This window comes from Lepidochelys kempii, chromosome 9, assembly GCF_965140265.1.
Source record: "Lepidochelys kempii isolate rLepKem1 chromosome 9, rLepKem1.hap2, whole genome shotgun sequence".
Classification (NCBI taxonomy): domain Eukaryota; kingdom Metazoa; phylum Chordata; order Testudines; family Cheloniidae; genus Lepidochelys; species Lepidochelys kempii.
In genome coordinates, this window is record NC_133264.1 from 25940351 (window position 1) to 25963345 (window position 22995).

At 40.8% G+C, this 22995-nt stretch overlaps 1 long non-coding RNA gene across 1 annotated transcript in view; it reads left to right on the plus strand.

The window, feature by feature from the left end:
• LOC140917245 (uncharacterized) overlaps positions 1-22333 on the plus strand; it is a 38240-nt gene extending 15907 nt beyond the window's left edge. Inside the window, exons 2-3 of the long non-coding RNA XR_012160762.1 lie at positions 20856-20907; positions 22130-22333. This is a non-coding gene — a long non-coding RNA (uncharacterized lncRNA). The remainder of the gene's footprint in view (positions 1-20855; positions 20908-22129) is intronic.
• The last annotated feature ends 662 nt before the right edge of the window (positions 22334-22995 follow it).

Here is a 22995-nt window from a genome sequence, read left to right on the forward strand (position 1 = left end):
AAAGAATTAAAAAAGATTTGTTTTTTCTTTTGCAAGTTCTGGAAGAGTTTTCATTTATTACACTCAATATTTGACCCTGAACATTAGCAATTATTTGGCCCTGTGTTTTGAGGAAAGAGGTGGAACAAGCAACAGCAACAAGCTGTAATAACTGTTACATTAGGGAGATCCCAACACTTGAAAACACAGAATAGAAATGTTTTTTGGCCCAGTTTCAGCAGTTGAAGTGAATGCAGATAGCATCTGGATGGAGAAGCTTCAGTTTGACAGTTTAAATTTGTTGAATCTTTAGTTTATTAGCAAAATATGTGTGTTATGGTAATCTACAACTTCACTTATTGAAAAGAATTAGCCATAAGATTGACTTTGGGTCTTCTCATTACTTTTCATATAATAATGTACCCTTTATTTAAGGTTTCTTATTTATAAAGGACTGTGATTGTTTCAGTGTATGGAGTTAAGTAATGTTATCCAGAGCTCTCTAAAATAGTTTTCTTAATATTAAATCATGTAAAGAATGATTATCCAATGGGCATTGCTCCCTGTGTCTGGATACGTTATGTGTTTATCTTTCAGGAGCCTCACTTTTGTTTCCCAGATAAAAATATCATCCCCCCATGGGACATTAATATCAGCTCCGTCAGTTTGTGCTCATTTGTCCAAGGGTGCGAATAACTCTTGCTGAGCAGATGTGAAAAAAAATGTAAGACAAATAGGTAGAACTAGAATCCAAAGAAAGCATTCTTTGGATGGCAATAAGGTCTACATATGTTATCCCCAACACAGTGCCGCGCTGCTGTTGTTTCTGCTGCAAAATAGACATAATAAGGCTCTATGATCAGTACTGTTTATATATCTTTTAGACTAGCAGAACGGTCAATTTGAGTATTACCTTCAGAGCATTTCAAATGCATCTTAAATATCTGTAAGATCCCCAAACAGCAAATTCAAGTCATGCTATCAGAATGACTCATTAATCCTTTCTACTGCACTGACATGGCCACATCTCTATTTTACACTTAAACGAGTTGAACTAGTCACTTATTTTACACTCCATTCCAAAAAAGAAAGTTATTTAAAAATCTAGCACTTTTTTGCTGGCACTTATTCATCTAAAAACATCTTCAAATGTGTGGCTCAGGTCCAAATACTGCAACTAAAGCAGTTTGGAAATTTCCGGACAGAACATTTTTTCTGTTGGAAAATGCCAATTTGTTGAAAGCAAAATATTTCATGGAAACATGTCACCTTTGATAAAAATTTGTTTTGAAAGAAATCAAATCTGGATTACTGAGACCCTACATGGATATCAAACACATGTTTTCATAGAATCATAGGACTGGAAGGGACCTTGAGAGGTCATCTAGTCCAGTCCCCTGCCTCATGGCAGGACTAAATATTATCTAGAGTGCCCATTCCTGACAGGTGTTTGTCTAACCTGCTCTTAAAAACCTTCAGTGATGGAGATTCCACAACCTCCCTAAGCAATTTATTCCAGCGCTTAACCACCCTGACAGTTAGGAAGTTTTTCCTCATGTCCAGCCTAAACTCTTGCTGCAATTTCAGCCCACTGCTTCTTGTCCTATCCTCAGAGGTTAAGAAAAACATTTTTTCTTCCTTCTCCTTGTAACAACCTTTTATGTACTTGAAAACTCTTATCATGTTCCCCCTCAGTCTTCTCTTTTCCAGACTACACATACCCATTTTTTTTCAATCTTCTCTCATAGGTCATGTTTTCCAGACCTTTAATCATTTGTCGCTCTTCCCTGGACTTTTTCCAATTTGTCCACATCCTTCCTGAAATGTGGCACCCAGAACTGGGCACAATACTCCAGTTGAGGCCTAATCAGTGCAGAATAGAGCAGAAGAATTACTTCTTAATAAAGCCAAATGCACAGGAAGGAGGCCCTTGAAAAATTCTACCTGGATTTCAACAATTTCCACCCCACCATCAACCTCAGCCTGGACGAGTCCACACAAAAGATCCATTTCCTGGACACTACAGTGCAAATAAGTGATGGTCACATAAACACCACCCTATACCGGAAACCTACTGACCGCTATACTTACCTACATGCCTCCAGCTTCCATCCAGGACACATCACACGATTCACTGTCTACAGCCAAGCCCTAAGATACAATCGCATTTGCTCCAATACCTCAGACAGAGACAAACACCTACAAGATCTTTATCAAGCATTCTTAAAACTACAATACTCATCTGGGAAAGTGAGGAAACAGATTGACAAAGTGAGACAGGTACCCAGAAGTCATCTATTACAGAACAGGCCCAACAAGGAAAACAACAGAACACCAATGGCCATCATGTACAGCCCCCAGCTAAAACCTCTCCAGCACATCATCAACGATCTACAACCTATCCTGGAAAAAAAATCCCTCACTCTCACAGACCTTCAGCGGCAGGCCAGTCCTCGCTTACAGACAGCCCCCCAACCTGAAGCAAATACTTACCAGCAACTACACACCACAAAAACACTAACCCAGGAATCAATCCCTGTAACAAACCCCATTGCCTACTCTGTCCCCTTATCTACTCTAGCGACACCATCAGAGGACTCAACCATATCAGCCACCGCATCAGGGGCTCGTTCACCTGCACATCTACTAATGTGATATATGCCATCATGAGCCAGCAATGCCCCTCTGCCATGTCCATTGGCCAAACCGGACAATCTCTATGTAAAAGAATAAATGGACACAAATCAGACATCAGGAATGGTAACATACAAAAGCCAGTAGGAGAACACTTCAATCTCCCTGGACATTCAATAACAGATTTAAAAGTAGCCATCCTTCAACAAAAAAAACTTCAGAAACAGACTTCAAAGAGAAACAGCAGAACTAAAATTCATTTGCAAACTTAACACCATTAATTTGAGCTTAAATAGGGACTGGGAGTGTCTGGCTCACTACAAAAGCAATTTTCCCTCTCTTGGTATTGACACCTCCTCATCTATTATTGGGAATGGACTACATCCACCCTGACTGAATTGGCCTTGTCAACACTGGTTCTCCACTTGTAAGGTAACTCCCTTCTCTTCATGTGCCAGTATATTTATGCCTGTATCTGTAATTTTCACTCCATGCATCTGAAGTGGAGTTTTTTACCCACACAAGTTTATGCCAAAAAAAATCGGTTAGTCTTTAAGGTGCCACTGCACTCCTCGTTGTTTTTGTGGATACAGACTAATATGGCTACCCCTCTGATACTTGGCCAAATGCAAGGTTATTCAGCTCCAGGCTGAGAGTCTGTATCCTGGAAAGCAGTGACTCTGAAAAGGACTTAGAGCTCATGGCTGATAGCCAATTGAATATGAGCTCTCAATGCAATGCTATAACAAAAAGGCCAGAGTGATCCTTTCATGTTTTATCAGGAGAATATCAAGTAGGAATAGGGACAATATTACCTCTGTATACAACATTGGTGAGAATCCCTACTGCAATATTGTGTCCAGGTCTTCTGCACTTTAAGAAGGATGTGGAAAAATTGGAAAGGGTTCAGAAAAGAGCTATGAGAATGATTCAAAGAAAACATGGTATATAGTGAGAGATCCGAGAAGCTCAATCTCGGGTTTATCTAGGATGGGTCATAGAAGAAAAAAATTCCCATCCACACCGAAGTGGAACCATGCTAGAGTCTTGCTAAAAATAACTGAATTTCGACAGTCAGTACTAAGAGTTTCTGCTGTAGTATGGGTAGGAACTAAAAGGCTATGATAGCTCATTTCATAATAAAGAGAGTAGAAACTAAAGGTCATGCTGGAAGAAAAAAAAAGACATCTTTCTCATTGCAAGTAAATAAGATCATTTTCCCTACAACATGCACATATACTTTGTATTATAAACAAGAGGTTTTTCTAATTGGCCGGTTGCCTGCAATTGGCTGAATATAGGTAGAAAGGGGGCAAATGCAAAGATTTTACAAAGTGATTAGTGATGGGGGGGGCTCAATTTTGTGGGGGCCAATTGGAAAGACCTTAAAGAGACCTGATTTTAAGAGAGTGTTGTTCACCCGCTCTGTGACAATCAGTCCCTTTACTAGTATCTCCGTTTGGGCACTTGAAAACTGGGACTCACTAGTTGTTTGTGAAAAGCTTGACCAAAGTCTGTCTAGTTCAGCTAGGATGAAAAACAAGTAGGCAATAAGGGCCTTACCCAGCAAGGTTTGGGAATCCCCTGTAAAGTGCTGAATATCCTCTTCTGGGTAGCACTCTCTCTTACCACATGTTTATACAGGGCCTAGCACAATGGGGTCCTGATCTCAGCTGGGACCTCTAGATACAACAATAACAAATCAATAGGAGCTGACACTAGTCAGCACCTTATAGGAGGCTCCTCGGACCCTCACAAGATCAAGCCCTGGATCATTTAATACTATTGCCTATTTTTGATCTGAGGGGAGAGTCAAATTTTGGGCCTGTGGTGATGTTCCATTTGAACTAGAAACTGCTGGAGTCTGGTATTTTCTTTGATGTTATCTTGCTTCTTTACAATGATTATACAAAGTCCCATTCCTCCAAATACAGGAAGAACCAAAAACAAAAGGAGCGGTTCCTTAGTTTAGAGATGCTTTTTCTAGCCAACACCAGACCCAAAAGCTCTCTCTAGCTACTTTTTCCAGCATCACACCGTGCCATTTACTTTTTGCCTCTGCCTCTCCCTCTGTTTTCATCTGTTTCCATTTTCTGTGTGACCTCCCTGCCCATACACTCACACACCTACCAAAAATAATACTCGACCAAAAATGTCTGGGGTTCGCACACAGCTTTTGTCTTAGATGGGATCTATGCATGTAGTTATGTTAACTGAAGAGTGAGTTCACACCTATCAACCTCACTGGGGTTTTAACTCCACTCATAATAAAGTTTCACTGAGCTCATTACAATACATGTTTTTTTGACTTAGGTGAACTGGACAAACCCAGCATGTTTTATAGTGATCAATGGCTCCATGTCTAGTTGGCAGCTGGTGTCAAGTGGAGTGCCCCAAGGGTCGGTCCTGGGGCCGGTTTTGTTCAATATCTTCATAAATGATCTGGAGGATGGTGTGGATTGCACTCTCAGCAAATTTGTGGATGATACTAAACTGGGAGGAGTGGTAGATACGCTAGAGGGCAGGGATAGGATACAGAGGGACCTAGACAAATTGGAGGACTGGGCCAAAAGAAATCTGATGAGGTTCAATAAGGATAAGTGCAGGGTCCTGCACTTAGGACGGAAGAACCCAATGCACAGCTACAGACTAGGGACCGAATGGCTAGGCAGCAGTTCTGCGGAAAAGGACCTAGGGGTGACAGTGGACGAGAAACTGGATATGAGTCAGCAGTGTGCCCTTGTTGCCAAGAAGGCCAATGGCATTTTGGGATGTATAAGTAGGAGCATAGCGAGCAGATCGAGGGACGTGATCGTCCCCCTCTATTTGACATTGGTGAGGCCTCATCTGGAGTACTGTGTCCAGTTGTGGGCCCCATACTACAAGAAGGATGTGGATAAATTGGAGAGAGTCCAGCGAAGGGCAACAAAAATGATTAGGGGTCTAGAACACATGACTTATGAGGAGAGGCTGAGGGAACTGGGATTGTTTAGTCTGCGGAAGAGAAGAATGAGGGGGGATTTGATAGCTGCTTTCAGCTACCTGAGAGGTGGTTCCAGAGAGGATGGTTCTAGACTATTCTCAGTGGTAGAAGAGGACAGGACAAGGAGTAATGGTCTCAAGTTGCAGTGGGAGAGGTTTAGGTTGGATATTAGGAAAAACTTTTTCACTAGGAGGGTGGTGAAACACAGGAATGCGTTACCTAGGGAGGTGGTAGAATCTCCTTCCTTAGAAGTTTTTAAGGTCAGGCTTGACAAAGCCCTGGCTGGGATGATTTAATTGGGGATTGGTCCTGCTTTGAGCAGGAGGTTGGACTAGATGACCTCCTGAGGTCCCTTCCAACCCTGATATTCTATGATTCTATAACAATTACATGGAAACTTGTGCTAATGGAGAACTGTACAATATCCATATACCTGTCCTACTTCTCCAAGAATTCTAGGAGAAAAACAGTGTTTGAAATCTCTGGGGCCTGCTCTTTAAAAATATACAAATCGATTTATGGGAACTGTTTTATCTGCTACAGTCAGTTCATAACCCCATCACCAAAAATCCCAAAAGCCTACATTAAAATACTATCTATACTAGCTTAGTGACTCTGAAAAGCTGTTTAAATTAGCCCTCAAATAAAGCTCACAACATGATTTAGAACAAGTAAATGTAAATGGCAGTGTCTCATGTCTCTACCTATCTTCACATTTTCAGTTACTACCTAAATTATGGAACAATAACCGATATATAGTTTAAAATCCAATTATTTAACTCTGCAAACCAACAATGATCCCATTGGACACATCATATGATGAACAATTGATTAAGAAAAAAAAAGTCAGGATTTTTTTGGCAGTTTATTTTTTATTTTGTGTGAAGCAATAAGCATTGCCAAACTGCTTCAATGTTTACATATTTCATGAAGGGAATTTTAAATCAGTGCTCCAGGAAATTCAATAAAAGTTTAGATCAGCTAGGATATGCTGCCTATTTTTCCTGTTTTCTTCCCAAGTCAGCTGCTGAACCTTATGCAATAACATCCCTTTAGGGAGCTGCTGGAGCAATGGAAATATTTCCCCATTCTTCCAGTTCATCTGTGAATCATATTACGATTGCCTAGAGACGGTTTTCCTTCCAAATAGCAAAGCTTGCTAGTCATAGGTCATAGTGGCTTCCCCCCCACCCCCCAGCAATGCCAAGCCAATTAATGGCAGAGATATTGGCTGAACAATCAGATGTTCTGCAGTAAGGTTGCTAACATTACCCTTATAATGCCATAATGTTCTCAAACGCAAGCTAAAATGGAGGGGTCAACCACCATTAGTAGAAGCAAAGGTGCATTCAGATGGTGGGAGTGCAGTAATAATAGTGGATGAGCAGTCAGGAGAATGTAGCCATTTGCTTGTTCTACAGAGAGGAGAATAAATACTTCAGTGCAATGCTTTACAAACTTTTTGAATGCAAGGATCATACTTCCTTCCTATCACCAATCCATATTCCCAATTAAACAAACCTAACTTTAATCAAAATACGTTCAACATGCCCCCTCTTTAGTGATGCTGGTTCTGCTACCAGGTCTCAGGGTCTGCTTGTGCTGTTTTTAGGTCTAGACTAACAGATCCAAGTTAGACCTCACTTACACCGCTTTACAGCCCATCAGAATTTGGCCCACAGGCCATTACACTAGTGATACCTTCCAATGATTATAGAAAATAAAGTAATTCAGAATGGCGGGGATAAAGCCCTCAGAGATGTCAGGGAGGAGGAGGGAGCACATCCCTGAAAACACGAGCATCCAGGGTGACACTGTAACCACAAGGACTAATGCGATCCTTAGATGCATAAACAATAGGAGTAGAGAGGTTATATTACCTCTGTATTTGGCACTGGTGTGATGACTACTACTGGAATATCGTATTCAGTTCTGGTGCCCACAATTCAAGAAGGATTTTGAAAAACTGGAGAAGGTTCAGAGAAGTGCCATGAGGAGGACTGCAGAAAATTCCTTAGAGTGAGTGACTCAAGAAGCACAATCCATTTAGCTTTGTGGCAGGACTCCACTCACTGTGCTAGAGCCTCCTGCTGGTGGTCTTGGGGGATCAGCTCCACCGGACAGTATGCCCACTCCCAATAGCATCTCACCTGCCATCAGTCCAAGGACTGAGGCATCCTCTTCATGACACAGCCCTCCAGCCGTGCCACACGCTGTGCTTCCCTGTTCTAGGGGCCAGTACTGCAGTCCAACTGTCCAGCCACTACCTCAGTGGCAAGTGGGGGTGAGGGATGGCTGCAGGCCCACCCACTACTCCAGGTCCCACCCAGGACCCTGTAGATGACATGTGCTGCATCCTCTCCAATTTCTCAGTACATTTCCCTGGACTACTTCCTCACAGTCCCAGCACCTTCTCTGCCCTTACCTCAGGGCCTGAGCATGCCAGTCTTAGCAATGAGATAGGAGCGGCCTCTAGTTTTCCTCGTCCCTGCTAGTAGCATTGCTCTGGCCCAAGTGCTAGCACTTCTGCCGCCTGTCAGGTTTGAGTGCTAAAACTTTTTCTTGCCACACACAGTAGCTTGAGGAACATCAAAGACCATGACATGTTCCTTTTGGTTTAGTCCCCACATTCCGACGCAATGTTTATTTAACATACCTACACAGTAGAGTATTTCTTGCTTTGATAGACACTCCTCTCAGGACTCATTTAGTGATGCCTGATTTACTCATGTGTGTGTTTATACAATACTGTCTGTACTAGTCACCTATTATCATCCCACAGTGCAGGGACTGCACTGACCATCCTCAGAACAAGCCTCTGCTGCCCTAGAGCAAGAGTCAGATCTCTTCCTTATCTGACCGACAACCCAACAGCTAAGGGAGATTATTTAAAGTTTCCCGCTCAGCCCAAATGCCCTGTCTCATAACTAAAATACAATTCAGTAAGAAAAAAGAGGGGTGAGAGCTTCTCCTGTGGGTGTAGATACTCCATCTCCCCAAGAGGTGATGGCTATGTTGATGGGAGAAGCCCTCCTGTTAATACACGGGAAGATAGGTCAGTATAACTGTGTCATGCGGGGTGTGGATTTTCCACCCCTGAGTGACGTGGTTACACTGACATAAGCTGGTAATGTAGACCAAGCCTTAATCTGCAACTTCTAGGCGGCCTGGGAGCGACAGGGTCTGCATGAATCCATCAGCCTCAGAAAAGGAACCCTTTGTGGTTACTATATTTGACTCTTGTTCAAGGTGAGAGCCAGGTCATCATGGTCTTATTCATTGCAAGGGCCTCTCTACCATCTCGATGGAATTTATCAGGGGGGGCATAGGAGGGAGAGAATAACAATAGGGGACAGCAGTCTTTTATGGATGGAAGGCTCATGTACTTGTACTACCTGCCCCCAGGGGAGCTCTGCTACTTCTTGCTGCAAAGTGGGCTTTTTCCTCCCTTGGTGCAAGAGGCTGACCTCCTTGAGTAATCTGACTGAGTGCATACCCAGGCACGGTATCCTCCTAAGGGTTAAACATGCCAGAAGGGCATGTATCTTTTCTGTTTTGTAGAGCCTTAAGTGAAATATCGATGTGCTTAAAGAGCAAAATCAAGTGGTTATTAACTTCAGCACAAAAAAGCTCTCAGCTAACAGGATACATACTTTTCATGCATTTTGAAGCAAAGTCCTTGATTTTAGAAACACTTCACACAGCAGAATCTAAAAAAAGAGGAGGTTTTCTGAGTTTATTTAGCCTCGGGGAATTGTGTGCAGCACAAACTTATAGACAATGACTGAATTTTATTAACATATAATTTTTATAAGTACTATTTCTTGACTCTGCTGAGTTACAGTAACAACACTGTCATAAAATGACTGGATGCAAAATGCTCAATATTTACCATATATTTTTAAATCTTCTACCAAATGGCTGGGGTATAAATAAAGCCAAGAGCTTACTTTAGACTGAACCCCCCGTATAGTTGATCATCAATGCATCAGTGTGGGAGTGTGCACCATTCAACTACATCAGCACCAGAGGCACAGGAACTATTTGCATATCAAATTCACAAATTAAAAATGTGAACAGATGACTGCTGAACATCTTGAGTCACACTGTGGTTTCCTGCTTGTCAGTTTTGGGCAGTTATGAATTGTAACTTGAACTAGTGCTAACAATAAAATGGATTCAGAACCTGGCTCTAGGTTCTGGTTCCTGCTTTTATTACACTGATGCTCCGTTTAGTTTTAGTACTGACAAAGTTACTATGACTCAGGGAAGCATCATTTTATTTTAAACAGCATAAGAAATAAATATTACACATGGAAAAAATGTCCCTTAATCTAGAGTTAGTGCATATGTATGTAAACTGAATTGTTACGTTTAAGTTACATACAGGCTACTTGCATATGTACACACACTCTGCCTCTCCAGCATACAGGCATAGAGGTATTTTCTATCTCTCTCTCTCTCTGTCATTCAGAGGCATTTTCATACTTGTTTCAGAAGAGCAAATTAGAAGTTACAGTGGACGCTGCCTAATAGCAACCACGTTATTAATGACTTCCAGTTAATAGCAACATTCTGCCAGGAACCAACCCCGTCCCATTGACTTTAATGTTCATGGGATCCAGATATTGGCAACAGCATACTGTTCATTGAGAATTTTTTTTTTGGGGGGAAGAAAAGCCCTGAATGCAGGCAGGTTTGCAGGGCAGCAGTCAGGGAAGGAAGCACTAGGACTTGCCTTCTCTGGCTGCAGCCCCACACATCTGCCTGTGTCCAGAGAGTGCAAAAGAGATAAAGGATGGGGAGTGGCTGCCTCCCTGCTCAACAGGGGTGTCCCAGCACTGTGGGCTGGGAGGAGGCACTGTTAGCAGGGCAGCATCACAGATCAGACTGGCAGCCTAGATGCCAGGGCTTTCCATGGGGAGCAGGGACAATGAAGGTCCACAGAGCTGTAGGATACCTCTCCCCGCTGCTGCCATAGCCTCCCCTCCTACCCTGCAGGGAGAGCTACTGTGCAGCTCTATGGGGCCTCAACACCCCCATACTCCTCTGCCCACAGCCTCCCCACCCAGCCCACATCATGCATCACTCCATGGAAAGCCCTGGTATCCAATCTGCAGCCCTCCTCTATGCTGCTGTCTTGATTGCAGGCAGGTTTGAGGGCTGAAGCCAGGCACATCCCAGCACTTCCTGTCCTGGCTAGAGCCCCTGCTCCTTGGCAACTGCCAGCTAATGGCAACTTTTCATTAGCAACCAATGGGTTGCTCATAAGTGAATTCTACAAACTTTGGAAGGTGATGGCACATTACCACCTTCACAAAGTTATCATCTTCAGTCTTTGCTCTACATTACAATGAACACAGTACACAAGGTGCAAGTCATCAAGGTTAACCTGAAAAAGAAACTTTAGACTGAGACTAATGGACCTAGACCTACTTTTCACAGCTTGTTAGTATAGCCAAATTGATATGCAACCACTGAATTTACTTACAGCCTTGGAGCAAAAGGCAATATAGTTAGAACACAATTCTGAGCATAAATGCAGGCCTGTAAATCCTATCCAAAGAAATTAAGGAAATGTATATGCTTTGATAATGTTGTTTCACCTTTTTTATGTTTGGATCCAGTTTTAGTAAATGTTATTTCTATGTTGTAGTGACGACCCCTTTAGCCTCTATTGTAAATAGCCTGACTGCATTTTCAGGATAAATGTAATCTAAGGGAGTATATTATTTAAAATTGGGCATATAAATCCTTGAATCAGATGGGAAATATTTTAATTATAATAGTTCATTTCAAATACTGTAAGCTTTGTTTTGGAAGGTCCTCAAAGGGTATTTAATTGGCTTAAACTTTTTTTTTATTGCCCTCTACCAAGGGGTGGATTAGTTTTCTAATATGGACTTCTGTATGCTTTTAGACTCTGATTCTATAGAGCACTTAAGTGCATTCTTAAAAAGTTAAACATCTGCTTAAGTCTAATTGACTTCAGTTGCACTGGCTAACCCTATTCCAGTCTGCAGGACCCAAACCAATGGATAAGGAAATTAATGGAAAAACTTCAGTGGGTGTTGGATCTGCCCCTAGTAGCTGAATTTTAGCACTACTGGTTCTGACCTACAGATAGACTGTAAGCTATCATTAAAAAGTATTATCCAAACATTTCAGAAACTCAGAATTTTTCAGCTTATGTTTGGTTAAACACAAACACAAAGTGAAGGGTCAGAGTGGCAGGAAAATGAACTAATTCTATCCAGAACAGGTTGCCCATCCCTAGTGGTGACTCTGGTATATTCTTTCCTCCTGATGTCCTGTTCTTCCCAGTTAAGGTTTCTGAAGTTCTTTGTCAGGTAAGAGAGAAATATCTGTACCACACAGGTTACTTAATGGTAGGCTAATGTTTCACATTTTTCAGGACATTAGCCAACAGGCTGCCAGGGAACTGAAGAGACCATGAGTACATCTGGAACATTTACAATGTTCTTGATTTTTGAACAAGAAATGAAGGAAGCATCCTGTCCTATGGGTGAGTGGGAAAACAGTATCAGATGGAAAGGTCTAGAGTAAAACTGGCCTGCTGTGAATCAGAGTTGTTTTCCTCACATCTTTTATAAAGAAGTGATAAGGTAGTACACATATGGCAAGGTTTCAGGGTCTGAACATTACATGGGATGTGACCCCTTGCCATCTAACAAGTGGAAATTTGCTTCCTCGCTCATCTGATTAATAAGTAGAGCCGGCCAAAATTTCCCAGGAAAAATTGTCAGCAAAATGAAAAACAATGACATGTGCTTGGCTGTACCAGGCAATGATGTAGACAAAATCAACTTATCTCTAGTTTCCACGAGAGTCTGTTTTGAATGCACAGGAAGGGGAAATGCTCTTTGTTGTGTTTGGAGTTAAAGTAAGCATTCCGAGGTATATTAGGGGGAAAAAAACCCAAACCACAATAGTGTCCGTTACAAGAGATTAGTTTAGGAATGACATGAGGAATTAATTCCAATTCAAACTGGTTTCACAGAAATCACACCCATGCCACCTTTCAATCAGGATATTGCAGGACAAGACATTCAACCAATTAAATATGAGTATAAGTTGTTATATATAGCATGAAAAACTGTCATTGGCTGACTAATAATCCTGAGGAATGACATTTACCTCGCAAATTCTGCAATCTGATGAAGCTGTTCCTGGGTAGTCTTCCCCAGCCCATAGAAATGAATCTGTGGGTGAAAAACATCTTGCCACATGAAAGAGTTGGGGAGTAAGGGAGCAATATGCCAAATTTTTCCACTTTTCATAGATTCAGCATAAACATTGTTTTCTCTATGCTGTTTTGCCCAGTGATGCTAATGCTCTTCTTCTTAGCGTATGCTCAGTTCATATTATACAACGTTGCCTTTGTCAGTCACATTGCATGGCATGGAATCTCTCAGTATTCTGCTAGTAGAGGGGAAATGGAGCCAAAGCAAGGAGAGAGGTACCTATGGTCAAGAGAGGCATTTTCATCTGCTGATTCAGTATCAGGTTCCAGTTGAACTACATCAAACCACAGAATCCCAAAGAAGAAACAGAAATGGAATTTCCATTGAATTAGGCTCCATTAGATTTTAGAGTTGTTAACAGGAGTTGAAAATCTTGATGTGCTGCCATCTCATATAACAAACAGAATGCAAAACACATTGAAAAAAATCAAATCAGATAAAACACACACTGTAGAATGGAGAAATTCAGTCACTGAAGCCAACATCACTGTTAAGGAATGCAAATTAATAAAAAGAAAAGTTGTTTTCCAAAAATGATATAAATAATGATTTAAGCTCTGCCCGAGGGAATTTTGAACTAATCTCATTGTTAAACAGACTAAACACCAAGCAGATTAACAATGTTTCCTAAACATTATAATATTATTTTGAAAGCTGTTATCATTTTCAATAGGAAAAAGGGTTATCTTAATCAGCTTTATTGGTTGTACATGGTCAGCCTCTAATGTAATTAGCATGCCATTAGTAATTCCAGGAGTAAAGATCTTGTCAAAATATACTTGTAATCCTTTAAAGAACCATAAGAGTATCTAGCGTAATATTTGGGGCACTAGCCAGTTGAAATGAGAATAATATCTTGCTTGGAGAGAAATATTTCCTTTTCTTAAAACTATCGCAACCAAGGACAAAGTGGACAATTTTATATGCTGTAATGTAGCTGTCATTGTTGGTCTCAGGATTTATTAGATTGCACTATAGATCACATAGTAATAAACATAAATGGAAAATAGTTTTTAAATTTTGCAGCCATCAGGGACTTCCCATGCCTTGTTCTATTACGAAGAGGCACAATAATATCTACAGTAATTGCTATTAGGAAAGGGGATTCAGAAACTGCATAAGATGAATACAAATTAAACTCCATCAAGTGCACAGATTGTAGGGGAATCAGATGTTCTTTCTACATATGGTGAATTGTCCATAAATACAATAATAATTACATTGACTTATTTCTGTAAAATAATTAGTGTCATTTATGGAAATAATATTAAGTATACAATGTTCTTTAACAAGGACATAATTTGTGCCTGTTTGAGTCCTTTCTTGGGGGCTCGGGTGGTTATTTGTGCCAGGGTTTGATACAGAATTGCTTCCTAATGCCATTTTTAATAAACACATCTTCATAGGTTTCAAAGTTTCTGCTGCAGTACAACCCAGCATGATGGAAGAGGTAAACCATCACCAAATTTGGTTTTCCTTTTTCCATAGTCCGGAACTTCTGTTTTGGAGAAGGAGGTTTATGCCTTTTAACTGCAAACATATCTTCCAACTAACTCTGAAAGATGCCATGATTTGTGCATAAGCAAGAAGAATTATTAATACCCTTGAGTTGTAGCAATAAAACTACATACAGGCCCTTTCAATAGCATGTCTCTTTCCTTGGCACCCTTGTGTACTTTTTTTTCTTTAAAGCATCAATGTACTAAGAAGATCAAGAATAAATGTTGGAGGGATATCAGAGTGTACCAGCAATCATCAGTTCATGCAGGGAACCAGGTTTGTTTGATAAAGGGTATGAAACTCTTCCTCCTTTGGCACAGTTTCTTCCTCACTGTTTTATGACCATGTATTTATAAGATCCAGGATGAGACCTGAAGGGATACCAAAGTGCAGCAGTATTTTTCTATAGAAAAAGTAGTATGTGATCATATAATTAATGGCAGTATCATAATGTGTACACACACACACGGGAAAAATTAAGATTGCACAGGCAACCCTAATTATGGCATTTCTGAACTTTTGAGTGCTTCCCTCCACAACCTCAACATTTTGTTAAACAGATTTTTATATGTGGAGTCCTTACTTACCCCACTGAGCACTTAGCTGTATAGTCCCTGATCCTGTAAAGACTTACTCATGTGTTTAGCTTTCAGAGTAGTCCCGCTGAAATCCTGTTTACCTCAGTGGAACTACTTGCCTGAGTAAGTGTCCTGCCACGATGAGTGAAGGCTCCACAACCAGGCCCAATAATAATTTGTATTTACACAGTAGAGTGCTTTTCATCCAAGGAGCTGAGCATTTTTTTTTTAAACTAAGGTGGGTAAACATTACAATCCCCATCACTTTTCAGATGGGGAAACTAAGATTCAGAGAATTTAAACTCATGATTTGCCAAAGGTCAGATAAGCCCGTGGGAGACCCAGAGGTAGTATCCACATCAACTGACATCCAGGATCAACTTTTAAAATATTTTTAGGTACCTAGAGCTGCAGATAGGCACCTACTGAAAATCCCCCTAAGCACCTGTTTCATTAAGGCAGCTAAATACCTTTAAAAATCTGGTCCCTGGTCCTTAGTGTTAGCCACAAGACCATCATTGGCTCTAATTCAGTATTCAAAACTAAATAAAAGAATGAAGTACATTTTGCAATTCTAACTATTAAATAGTGTTCCTTCCCAGTACTGTCCCCTATGCTTGCTTTCTTATTACTACTCGCCCCTACTTTGGTATGATAACACATGAAAAGGGGATGAAGACAGGGACATTCTGTAAAGCCATCACTAATTAGACTTTTCCAAATGGGGATACTGAGGGGTTTGTCAGTCTCTCTCCCCCATCCTCCCCTGCGACCCCGCCATCTTAGAGAATAATCTATTTGTCTCTGTACTCTACAATCCTTCTTCTGGTGTAATTGTCATTAACCTACTGTCCAAGCGTCAAACATTTTTTCAAGTTTTTCTTATTTTTCCTTTTGCCAATTTCACCATCATTTCTCAAAATGCTAGTAGCAATTAAGCTGGCCCATCTGGCAATGTTATCATTATACCATTAAGTCAACACAGTAGACATGGTAGAAACCGGTTACAGTTTATAGCATTACCATAAAAATAAGGATTTTTCTGTTTAAGTTATTTATTTAAGTTAGCTCCATTATGCTAAAGACTCGGATAATTTCAATGCAATGGAGCATGAGGCAAATAACAAAACTCATGTGCCTTGACAAAAGTAGTGTAATAAGCACAAGCATATTTGGCAGGAGTAGCTTTTATTTGCTAACTGTAAATGACTAATTTTCTCCCTACCCAGATTGTAAAGGTTTGGCAGTTCTCTGAGGCAGATGGGTATTAGAGCCAGATCTACTTTGCTCTTATGTAAAGGCTTTGTTTAAATATTTAGTACCAGGTGTAGGAGAAAAGGGGAAATTCCCCTTTCATTTTATGCAGTGAATTCCCCTGCTGATCTAGGAGAAAAATGAATCTTGTGCTTGTTTGCCAAATGTGGATTCTCTGTGGGCAGTCATTCCAGACTGACTATTGTGAAGCTTTAGCAGGAAGGCCTGATGACCAGCTGACCTAGTGGTCAGACTTACAGCTTTGGCCAGTCTGAGTCTGTAGCTGACACCTCCTCTGGGATCACTAATCACGCCCTCATGCTCCAATTATTCCCTCTGGTTACAGCAATCAGAGCTCAGTCACTACAAAGGTAGGGGAGGAACAGGGGAGCATGGCAAGTTAGGAGGACCCATGCCCACTCACTACACCAGATCCAACCCAGGGCCGTAGGGGTTTACTAAAGCATTCGGCTCAGTAATTGAGCAACCCCTAACTGTTTCCCCCAGATCACTTCTCACCAGCCTGAAATGACTCAGTTTGGGGCATGGTTGCTGGCTTAGCAGACTCCTGATTGTCCTGTTCAGTCAGTCACTCTCTCTTAGGGCTTTCAGCTCCCAAGGAAGGGCAGGAGAGAGAATCCAAGTCCCTTATGCTAGAGCAGCCTTCACAAAACTTTGCCAGTCTTGTCACAGCTATCCACATTAGCTAGCCTGCCTTCCTTCTGCCACATGCAGCTCATTCCACCCTTTTCAAGTGTTCCTCCACTGCAAATATGCCTTGCACCTGTTGAGGGGTGGGGCCTCCCTAGCTCATATTGCTCTACTCTCAGTCCTGGTTCAATGTGGGGCTTGTTAACCTGGGGCCACAGATGCCAAATGTGCTTTCAGCAACAATGGTTCATCACAGCTAAGGATGCCAGTGATCTAGAGCACTGGCTGAGGAGGCTGTGCTGCAACATTAATTCGTATCCAAAGATTCCAAAATTTGGAAGCAGTAGCTTTTGGGGAGATAGCAGCACTAGAGAGACTTAGCAGGTATGAAGGAATAAAACTAGTAGCTATGATGAAGACACTTAAAAAGATACTTAAGGGAGGCAGCAATGCCAACTGATTGGAATAGGAGACAGACAGGAGATATGCGTTCTGTTTCTCACTCTTCTACTGATTTATGTGAGAGTATGGCCAAGTCACTGAGCACTACAGCTGGGTGGGAAATGGTTTTCCTGTCCCCTAAGAATTTGAGATTTCCAAAAAATTTCCCTTCCTAAATTGGGACAAAAAACCCTCAAAAAAAATCTTTTACCTCAGCCACCTTGCTTGAGTTTTCACTTTTAAGTATTAACCAAAAATTAACAAATTTTGAAAGAAAAAAAAAGTCATTTCAAACTAAAAATAAAACTTCCTTTCATAAAAAACTGTCAGAAAGAGCCATCTGAATAATTTTGAAACTTTCTTCCAGTTGGTAGATTAATCTAAACTGACGCCTTCTCATGAACAATTTCAGTTTTGACAAACTGGCACCTTCCCACAAAAAAAGTGTTTGTCCAAAAAATTCTGACCACCCTTACTTAGAGTCTGCTCCACGGTCCATTGAAGAGAATTCCACTGACTTCAGGGGCATTGGATCAGGCCTTGAGCCCAATGGCATATTATCGCCTAGGCCGACAAGGTCTAGGCCAGCAAATTTGCAGGGGAGGCAAATTTATAATAGCAGCATTTTTGCACAAGCCCACTGTCTGTCAGATGCCTGATTCGTTGTTTGTTCATATTGTAACTGAGCACCAAACTGAAGCATCAGTGACGCCGCGATTCTACCAATCATAGCATGTATTGAAACCACCAATGACGGCGCGACACCATTTAGTAAACATACTCGTGACAATCCTAAGGGTTAATAATATGACCGGAAGAAATTAAGCAGTTCTCAGTTTAAAAAAAAATGCTATACAAAAAGAAAGGGAAAATAAAAAGGGTGAAAAAACAAAAACAAAAACAAAAAAACACTATTTGAGAGCTAATCTCAGTGAAGAAAAATTAAACTCCCTTTCTCCTGACAACTGAAAAGGATCTAACAACTTCTCTGGATTATACAGAAATTAATTAATAAGTTTGCCACTCAAAAGTGTAGGTGTAAACAAATGTAACTACTTATTAGTCACATACTTATTTTATTGTATCTATATAAAATAAAAAATTTGATCTACTTGTAATTTTATTACAATAAAACTTGTAAAATGTTAATTTTAATGATATTTAGATTCATTTTAGTTCAAACGAATTTGTAAAAAAACTAAAACAAGTTCATATGGGGGTGGCAATTATTTCAGGGCCTAGGGGCGGCAAAATCATTAATCCCCTACTATGAGCCTCTCTGTGCTTCAGTTTCATCAGCTGCAAAATGGGGATAATTATCCCTACCTAAAGCACTTCAAGATTCACGCAGGAAAGGCACTATGGAAACTACAAGTCTTCATGTGTTCACCCAATATTCAGTGCAGGTTCACCACAAAGCCCACGTATCTCAGCAAACATTTAATTAACCTGCCCCAAGTTACAGGTTTGTAACAAAATTGAGAAAGTTTCAGTGGGTTTCAGGTTTCAGCATGAAAACATCACACACCTGTACTTAAGAAGCCTGGTACAAAATAATTGCCCTCTCAAGTGCAAAAGAAATTTTTAAGTTTAAAGTAGGACAGACTCTAAAGTATTTGGGTAATTAGTTTGTTTACCTAATCCTCCTCCAACTGCACTGTAAAAACATAGAAGGCTTCTGAGTATGTTTAGAATCCTGGTATGTCTAACGCAAAATCTTTGTACAAGTCAATGGGTGAATTCAAAGTGGTTGGAGTTGAAGGTGGCGTTTCCATGGAGAAAGAAGATGGTGGAACACAGCATCTGTTGCCACCTACTTGGGAACAACCAGCTGTATAAAAACAGTGTTAACACTGTGCCTATTATCAACATGCAAGTCCCATTGCCTCACATTCCAGCCTTTGTGAACCATTTCCTCACTAGCTGATTTGCAGCTGAGCAAGCTCATTTCACACGGTTACTGATTCCTGGACAATTACGATGTCTGTGAAGCTTGGCAATGGCTCCAAATACTACTGTACTAATGACATAAGAGGAACATTATCTTTGTAACATGCCACATGCTAGTTTTACATGAGAGCATAAAAAACTGGAATATGCATAAGCATCTTCACCTTCTCTTTCTCAAGCAAAAAAACACACTTTACATATCCTTCCCCCATGGCTGGAAGGCTCCGAATCCCCTTTTTCCCTACCTTGACAGGGATTGTGTGCCCTGCCTCATCTTTCCCATCCCTTCCATGCCCAGGCCTCTGTATGCTCCCCTATTTCTCTCCCCCATGCCAAGGGCTCTGTGTGCTGCCCCATTCCTCCTATGGCAGGGCCTCTATGTTCCCCACAGTTTCCCACTCCCCATTTCCATTCCCTCACTCCTGGTCCCTGCCCCCCCTCATTCCCCATTTTCCCCTGCCTATCTCCACTTCTCCCACTTCCTGCTTCAATGCACATTCATACAGTTACCCCATTGCAGGTCCCTGTTCCCCTCCCCCATCTCCAATACCTTTACCCCTGCCCTCTGTGGGTTCCTACTTCCTCCTGCCTCCACTCATCCGCCTCCCCCTCACCAGATTGTGTTACAAAGAAATGTCATCAAGTTGAACGTTAGACCTTGCTTCACTCAGCCAACTCAAAAATACATGTATTTTACAAATAGATTTGTATCAAGTATCAAAACTACTGTGCATGTGTGAATTATATTATGCCCACACAAGAACATATCTTGCTATTAAATGAACTCAAGTAATGACAGAGAATTGGGATTTTCAAGGATGCTCAAGGCACCATCTCCAACTCCTTTAATTTCTTTTGAGAAGCCCAGCCCTAAAAGCAAAGCTTGAAATCACTGTTTTACTGCCACCACAAAAAAGTTAGAATTAAACTCACTTATACTCAGCACTTAGAGTCTAACACCATAAACTCAACAATTCATTTAGAGGTCACCTTTCAAAATACAGCACAAAATGCAATTCCAGGAGACTTAATTTAAAATGTGATATCAGTTATACTCTTTTATATTAGTTTACTACAATAATAATTCAGCAAAACAGCCATACAATTAATTTGACTGGTGTCAACTTTGCACACCTTTTATTCTCTGTGCAAGAAAAACATATCTCTAGAAAATCTTTCCGTGCTTCTGTGGGCTAATTAGTACTGTTTCAAGTGGCTCGGTTTAATACACACAGTTACTGAGGAAAAAAAGAACAAAATCATTCCATTCCTATACTATGGGGTGGGAGCTCACACTTTGGATGTGTTGTTAATTATCAGTATCTTCAGTATCTTCAGGGTTTTGGAAAAATGTCAAAATATTCTTTACACTCTCAAAAGAATGTCTAAATAGTACCTAAAGCTAAATAGCCAGAGCTCGAGGATGCAAATGTGGCACTCGTTCAGGAATAGCGTTTTGCACACCAAACAGTATGGAAAATAAATATATTCTATGGTAAATGAGGTTGATAATGGAAAAGAATAAGATGGGTAAGGAAATCTGTTTTTCTTTTGAGTGATTATAACATTTTTAAATAAGCAAATTAAAAGGAACATCTCTACGTTTTTTAATTGAAACAGAATCAGTGGTGACTGTTTGACAGAGCGGACATCTCTATAACAGAGTAAGAAGGTATGTAATTAAGGCTTTTCCAGAGGAGAAGCCTGGGGATTCTTCTCCCTTCTTCCCCACCCCCATGGGAATAAGTGATTTGTAGTTATTCTATCCGAGGAGTTTTGAGAAATTACTACTATTTATGATAGCTTCGTGGCAAATGCTGAGCAAGTCCAGACAGTGACCATGGCTGGAGATGAGTCTCTCAGCCCCCACGCACACTCTCTCCTTTTTTTAAAAGCACTCTAAGAAAAATAAATGTTATGCTTCTAGAAAAAGCTGGATTAAAAGACCCAAGCACATAAGTGTAACACACTGGCCCAGTGTATGTTGCTTCCCCTTTTAGAGCTGATTCACATAAGAGGATAAGAACCTACGACTTCTACAAGCGAGAGGAGGCACTCCCTGCAGTTCAAGAGAGAAGTGTTTCCATTGTGGTGCACGGAGTCCTGAGTTCAAATTCGACCACCAAACAACCAATTTTTTTTCTAGCTGTGGTATGGAGTTATGGCCCTGTGTAGTTGCTTTCACAGGGCATTGGTAAAATGCACAGCACTTGTGAGGTCTGTCTGTATTTGCTCAGTTCCTAAGATCTTGTCTACATTAGAAAAATTGTACTGCTTTAACTACACCAATATAACTGAAGCAGTACAACCTCACTAGTGTGGTTGAAGGTATATCACTATAGAGGTTAACTATTACCATACAGGAAGGGGAATAACTGTACAAGGCATCTTTATACCAATATAATTGTAGCTACACTAGGGCTATTCTGGTAAAAATTTAACAGTCCCTAACTGAAAAAATACCAGCAAAAATTTTAAGTGTAGAGTTGGAGACCAGAAGTAGCTGATGTAGACCTAGGTTTGTGATGGTAAGGTGACAGAAATGGCTGCATTATGGCAAAAATTACATTTCTCTCAATGTTTTTTGTCATCTGAAGGATTTCTGCTAGTGTTCTGCACATTTTTCTGCAACAGTCATTTTAGAAAAGGGATCCAGAAAAGGTGAATCACTCAATTAAATTTCTGATTAGTCTGATGCAGTGGTTCTCAATCTATTTACCATTGTGGGCCTCATATCCAGCTCTCTGTGTTACGTGGGCCGCATCCACACAGGAGATATAGATATATATACACACACACACAGAGAGTAGCTAATGTCACATCGGCCGCAGCTGTGTGCTAATTGGGCTCATGGGCTGAGAAGCAATGATGTTTCACCTTTGTTTTCTTTTTAGTGACTAAAAGGACCTCAAACTGCACAGACGCCTGGAGTACTTCCAACTTTTTTTTTTTTTTAAGCGAACCTATTGTTTCCGCTCCAGAGAGGTTTTAAGGTCCTGTCAAAGGACATAATCTGATGCCAAGAGACTAAAATTTTGTTAATGTCTCCGTATTTTATATAGTACTGCTAGTTTATTATCTTCTTTTCACATACCAGTCAACAAGAAGTCAATATGCTTTACCCTGTGTATGAATGGTGCTATATAAAAATCAAAATCTATTTTGCTTTAACCATATGTATAAATCCTGGTCTCACCTCAGCAGTCTCACGTTTCGGCTTACAAATACATTACTAGAGGAGTTATGTTATTGATTAAATGACTAACTTAGGAAAGGAACAAAGACCAAAGTGAAATGATTTACTCGTGTGTTCCAGAGCAGCTTTTGAGGGAAATGAGTTAGGGCCCAGAAAACCAGTGCCTACTGCGATAACAGTTACTGCTCCTAATTAAGGAACTGCACTGATGAGGGGACTGGGGGGCGGGGGATGTCACAGAAGAGGGACTACATGGCTTATAGATGGCCCTTTGCCAGTCTTAGATTCCTGGAGATCAGAGTTGGTCTCAAAGATCATTGGGTTTCTGGGGCTGAGCTCTTAATCCCTCTCTGCAAGGGGGAAAGACTACACTCCTTTCTATACTAATTCATATTATTCACAGAATATCAGGGTTGGAAGGGACCTCAGGATCTCATCCCTATTAACTTCCCCTTCACTCTTTCACATAGGCAAAGATGATCCAAGTCATTTTTATGATTTCCCAACATCATCATCATCATTATCATGCACTCATCTCTTCTAGGACTATGATCTTTTACTGCT